The 6,682-nt window shown below is 51.9% G+C and overlaps 1 non-coding gene across 1 annotated transcript; it reads right to left on the reverse strand.

Moving 5' to 3' along the window:
• Positions 1-5,300: 5,300 nt before the first annotated feature.
• Trnaa-ggc lies at positions 5,301-5,373 on the reverse strand. Its single transcript has one exon. It is a non-coding gene; the product is annotated as a tRNA-Ala (tRNA).
• Between the last annotated feature and the right edge of the window lie 1,309 nt (positions 5,374-6,682).

Genomic DNA, 6,682 nt, shown 5'->3' on the forward strand with positions numbered 1-6,682 from the left:
GTTTTTATCGCCCGTCACGATGCGATAAAGAAAACTCTTCTTTTTTTGCCGCTGGAGCAGTTGTTCACAGGCAAAAAAACGACGCTCAACGTCCCTTGGCTTCATATCATAAGGAACCCAAGTTCCTTGTTTTTGAATCATTCCCAACGCATGCAATCGCTTGAAAATGGCTTGGCGGGTAACTCCTAATGCTGAAGCAAGCTGTTCTTGCGTTTGGCACGGATCCTCATCGAGCAATGCCTCCAATTCAGCGTCTTCGAAGGTTTTTGGCCTTCCTTCACGCAGACGGTCGTCAACATCGAAATCACCGTCTTTGAAGCGACGAAACCAATCACGGCACGTTGTTTCACTTAGAGCAGCATCTCCGTAAACTTTTTGGAGTTCTCGATGCGCTACAGTCGCCATTTTCTTCGAATGAAATAAGAAAATCAACACTTCCCGCAAATGACGATTATTTGGCACAAAATCAGACATTTTCACACAACCAAAAGTATATGACGCCAAAACAAAATCACTAACGTGTCAAAGCGGTTTGTTTACCATATGTCTAAGCTTGGTTCATGACGTTTTGGATATGTCAAAATCGACCAGCACTTACTGCTGGAGCCATCTATTGACAAACAGCGGGAACTTAGTTGCGCACCTAATACATATCTTTTGCTTTTGATAAGGCAGAGGAAATTCATTACACACACCTCCGGAATACGGGAATTCCCCAGAGGTAGTTTGGGCTTCCCCCCCCCGTAAAATCCAGGGAGGGGGCCTACCCACTAAAATCTCTGCCAGGCCATGGTGAGGGTGCCCCGGGAACCGCTTCTGCATAACTTCCGGGCCGCCGGGCGGATCCTAGTCGGACGGACCCAGCCCATTCCTGAGTCGAGGAAGGAGCGAGACTTCCCCCTCGGCCCTACTCCATCTTATTTCCCAATGACGAGACGTGGGGACCCTAATCTTGCATCGTCATTCCCTCCAGTGTGTCAGGGGCCGGGTGCGTTCTTGTCCGGATTGGGTCCACCCTGCCGGTCCTGACCGAGGTTTTATGGGGCAGGGAGGGCATCATGCCTCCCCTCGCTCCTCACGATCAGGACACACCACTCTTGTGGAGGGGAGTGAGCGGCTTCCGTGCATACGGATGAGCCGCCCATCTCTCCCCCAGGTGGCGCCTGGTCTGACTCCACGTCATGGGAAGGGTTTTTCGCTGTATATGTACGGTGCGTCCTCCTCCCCATATCCAGGTGCCTCCTTGTATCTTGCCTCCCCCGCCGTGTCTGTCGCCGCCTCCCTCTATCGGCCGGACCCGGCCGCTGTGGGGGGACAGGCACAAACGCTGGGGAGAGAAAGACAGCAGTGTCGCCCCTACCCCGCTCGCGGATGCGCCGACCCTGAATCCCGCACAAGTGCGCGGATGAGAGAGGCGCTCTTCGCGTTCCCTCTGAAACCCTCCCTGGAGGTTCTTCGAACGCTATGCGACCTTTTTTATTTCGTCCATGGCTTGTAGGGCCATCGACGATACCTCACCCGTTTGTGCCGTACGTAGGCCGCGGAACCTCCGCCCTTTCTCATCCTGGGTCCTGAGGGCCCTATTGGACGACGACCTGATGGAGGGGTCATTCACCTCCTCCGCAAGCCTGGCCGCGTTCGCTTCCTTCTTTTCCTTCTTCCGGAGAGCCTTGACGGCCGTCGTATTGTCACCCATTTTGGGGCACACGGCCGGAGGCCCTTTTTTTCCCCCATCTTGGAGAACACGAGAAAGCAATCTGGGGACACCAACGCGTCTTCACCCGAACGCCGCCACCCCCCTCCCGGCCCGCTCACTCCCTGACTTTGCGCTGGTTACACGTTCCTCAACGCTTGCGAGCTCATTGCTCGCCATGTCTGGGTTGCGCCCATGCGAAGTTGATCGTGTGCGGCACCCCCTTGGTATAGGGGCCAGGTATCTAACAGCCGACCCCCACCGCCGCATCGAGCTTCTTTCGACGGCTGATGTTTGCCCCCAGAAGCTCCTCTATGGGGCTGGTGGTTGTCCCCATGTCTTTCTTCCACTCTTACGTCGAGGTAGTGACGCAATTTCGACTTCCGGAACCAGCGTTTGCATTGTGGGTCCCAAAACTATTGATGTTCTTATGGCCTCCTCCTTCTCCCTAACTACTCTGGAATTGAGACAATCCATTGTAGTTTTATCCCACCAGTTCCATTGGCTGAGCTCTCCGGCATATCTCCTGTCCCTCCTCCCGTACAAAAGAGGGGGGCGCCCGACGTACTCACCGGTAGGGAGCCTATAGCTCTGGCACCGGCGGCAAAGCTAAACCGGTGTACGGGCTTTCAACCCCCTACACTCACCCCGTCCTCTCAACAAGGGGACGGGCCGATTTCGGGGGTCCCGGGCCTCCGACCTCTTGGATACCAATGGAACTGCCGCCAAGCAGGGGGCCCTACGAACGGACAACGGCGAAAAGGTGTTGCGACCTACCCATGTCGCGTACCGTCGTGGGCGCTAACTGCTCCACCGCCTAGGGACGCGACTTTAAAGTGACGCAATCGCCGCCCCCAGGTACTTACGTTTTCCGCTGTGGGGACGAGTCACCCGCACCGACCGTCCTGTGGACGGGTCGGGCACGATCTCCATCCTCTATTACTCTCGGGCGTAGCGGCCCAACCGAGAAAGACCGGTTGCCATGCTGGCATTAAGGACTCAGCCGCCTCCGCTGTAGAGTCAGGTCACCCACACCGGCTGCCCCATGGACGGACCGGGCGCGCTTTCCTCCCCTAATACTTCTGTGCCTAGCTGCTCACACGGAAGGACTTACGGCAGGAAGACGCGAGGAGTTGCCAGGATGCGGCCCACCTCTCTATGAGGAAGGACCAATGTACTGGCCTTCACGATTCCTTCTATCCCGGAAGTTGGGACAGATAAGTTGAAGACCCCAGACCCTGCCCCGGAATACGTCCGGGCGGCTCCGAAACACCCTGGGACTTTTCCCAGGATGTCCGACCTCGAAAATGTTCGAGCGGCCCGAAACACCCCTCCACCCCCCGCGTATTGTGAAACTGCAGCTCCGGTGTGCAAACGCGGATGTGGGTTTCTCTCCCTATCCGAACGCAAGCCGTCGTCTGCGTCGGACGGATTGAGGGCAATCCCCCTCTTTCGGCTGCCCGAGCACCGGCGTGCAATACCTTAAGAGGTGTGATCCCCTCTCCTCCAGGATGAGACGGAATCCCGCCCGCCCCGGAGCGGAGGTTCCCCCAAACTCACCCCCCTTTAAGACTGGTGGCGGAGCTATACTCCTCCTAACGGCCCGAGCCGACCGGACAATTGAAGTAAGGGCCGCCTACTCCTACCGGCAATTGGGCCAAAAGACCTTGTGGGAATTGCCGGGCTCCCCCGAAGTGGGGGGTCTTTCGACTCCGTCTAGCAATCGCAAGTCTGCAGCCCACCGCGGTTCAATTTTCTGTAGAGGTTTTCCTTACCCTTGCGAACTGCTACCGTTCGCCAGCGATCCTCAAGTGAAGGACTCTCCTCTAGCCGAAGCCGGAAGATACTGCCGCCGAGCCTTCATCGGATCAAGCCGGGACCACTCTACCTCGCTAAGATGGCGGCACGGAGGGGCTAACTTACAAATTTAACTTAACCTAACTTAACATAATGCATGGACCTCCGCTTCCGTCTATTCACTCTCACTCTCTCTCATTCTCTCTCATTCTCTCTCATTCTCTCTCTCTCTCTGTCTCTCTCTCTCTCTCTCTCCCCCACCAACCACTCATTCATTTACTCCACCTCCCTCCACACCTGCAACTTTACCATTCACTCCTCTTTTCACCCCCTCATCCATTATCTCCACCTCTGCCTTTTCCAACTTCTTTCCCTTCCTCACTCCCCATACATCTCTCCCACACATGTTCCCAAATCTCCATCTCGCTCTCGCACTTTCTGCATCTCCTCTCGCTCCCAGTACATTCCTTCTCTCATCTCATTCCCTACCCTAAACCTGATCACTCTCCTCTACCTTTTTTCCGCCAACCCCTTTTCCAGATATTTCGCTATCCCTTCCCCTTTCACAACCTGATATTATTATTTATTACTCCTCGACTCTCTAATCTTCTCCCATGCCTCTCTCCTCTGCATCTCCTCTGCATCCTCTACTCTCTCTCTTCTAACTCCTCATATCTTTCCCCCACCTCTTCCCCCATCCTCCATTTTTTATTTCCATAAATCATATCCTTTCTTCCTCCCATCCGCCTACTATCTTTTATTTTCTCCACCTCTCTCTCATCTCTTCCCAACATCTCCTTGCCATTACCCCTTTTCTTCCTTCTTCCAATCTCCTCTCAATATCCCAGGCCCTCTTCCCTGCCTTCCCTCTCAATTTCTCTTTCACAGTCTCCTCCTTTATTACATATACCCTGGCGTCCTTCTCTCCACTCCATCGTCCATCTCACAAACCTCTCCTGAATTCTTTTCAACTCTTCCCTCTCCTTCCATCCCCAAATCTTCACTCCATATCCTATCATTGTCCATACTAATCTATCAAACAACCTTCTCCAGTCCCTTCCCCACACTCTCTTCCTTATCCCCTACACTTCCTTCATCACCACCGCTGCCTTTCTTCCCCTATCCTTTACCTGCGCTTTCTACCTTCCGTTACTCTTCACTACAAATCCCAGATATTTAAATTCTTTCAATTCCTCCAATTTTTTTCCCTTCCACCTCCAATCATATTTTTTTCTCTCCTCCCTCTTTCCTAAACCTCATAATCTTCGACTTACTCACGTTCAATTCCAACCCTTTCCTATCCAGATATCCCTCTCACCTCCCTATCATTGCCCTCATATCCCCTTCATTCTCCTCCATCAGCACCACATCATCTGCGTACGCCAAGATGTTGCATTTTTGCCCTCCTATCTTTACTCCTTCCCATCCATCCTTCTTCATCACACCCTCTAGATCTGTCAGCAAGATGTTAAATAATATCGGGCTCAGTGGGCACCCCCAGCTTAAACCCTGCTCATTTAGTAACTCCCCCCTACATTCTTTCCTACCCTCATCCTGCTTCTTGTTTCCACCAACAACTCCACCCTTACCACCAAGCTCTCCCTCACTCCTCTCCTCATCATCGCTTCCAGCAAACTCCCCCTCTCCACCGAGTCAAAAGCCACCTTCAGATCTACGAAGAAAATTATAATCTTTCCTCCCACTCTCCCATAGAAGGAGGAGGGCATACTAGGTGGCGGCGGGACGCCGTGCGTTCGAGATCTGCGTATCTTTTTCTTTCCAGAAAGAGAAAAATATCGAGAGCGCGGTCTTGCTAGGCCGGGACTCGAACCCGGGTCTTTCGCTTGCCGGGCGACTGCTCTAAACCACTGAGCTACCTGACGCTCCACGCTCACGACACTCTCCTTTTCCTAGATAACGCTCAGAGATGCCGTTCGGAAGCGACATCTCTGGCGCGATCCCGAGTGCACGGCGACTACAGAGAGAAACAATGTTACTGTACCAACTGCCTATTCACTGAATAATTTAATATATAAATCAAATCCACCGTACCCATTCCCTTTCTATACCCCGCCTGGCTCTTCGACAGTAATCCCCTTCCTTCCACTTTCTCAACTTTCCGCTAAAACCGTCGTATAAATTTTTCATGGTGAAGGCATCAAAGTCACTCCTCTATAATCCTCTACTCTCCCTCCGTTCCCTTTCTTTCTAATCGGTATTACCATTCCTTCTTTCCATTCTTCCGGCCATCCTTCCCCTCTCCATACCCTTCCACACGTCCTCCATGTCCAATTCTCAACCTACCCCCTCCATATTTCCATACTTTGTTCGAAACTTTATCTTGCCCCTTTCCATTTTTCAGCTTCATTATCTCTTTCACTACTTCCCACCCTATCTCTCCCTCCTCCTCTTCTACTTTCCTTTTTTCTCTCACCATCTTCTCCTCCACTTTCCCTATCACTCTCATGAAATATTTTTTCCATTCCTTCATTTCAATTTCCTCATTTATTCCACCCTTCTTCTCTCTCTCTCTCTCTCCCCCTCTCTCCTTCTTCACCAACTGCCAGACATTTTCCTCCGTTCTTGTCTCTATCACCTCTTTTTCCAACCTCTCTTTTTCCTCTCTCCTCTTCCTCTGACAAGGTCTCTTATATTTCTTCTTTCTCTCCCTATATCCTATCTTGTCTCTCTCACTCCCCCCTTTCACCTTCTCAATTCCATTCTTATCTCCTTTTTTTCCTTTTATATTCCTCGTCCCACCACCCTCTCTTCCATCTCACCCCTCTCCTCCTTTCTTCCTCCCCCTCACAAACTTTCCAAGCTCCCCTTATTCTCTCTATCACTTCTACCATCTCTTCCTGCCTGAATCCTCTCATTCCCTGAATCCTCCCTAACTCTCTTTCAAATTTCTCTCTTCCTTCTCTATCCCATATCTCTACATACTTCCCCATACCTCCCCATACTTCCCATCCTCCGTCCTTCCTCTCTCCTAACCACCCCTCTCAACCCCAATATTAATGGATAATGGCCTGAGTCAATTTCCTCACCTACCTTCATCCTTATCACCTTTCCATCTCCCAATATCTAATCAATTATCGACTCCCCATTTTCTCCCGTATATGTAAACTCACCCTCTTCAACCCCGATCACATTCTCATTCATTATTACGAATCCTCTTTCCTCTATCGCTTG

This window comes from Odontomachus brunneus, unplaced genomic scaffold (assembly GCF_010583005.1).
Source record: "Odontomachus brunneus isolate Ranch 3 - 2012 unplaced genomic scaffold, Obru_v1 Obru_scaffold_353, whole genome shotgun sequence".
Taxonomy (NCBI): Eukaryota; Metazoa; Arthropoda; class Insecta; order Hymenoptera; family Formicidae; genus Odontomachus; species Odontomachus brunneus.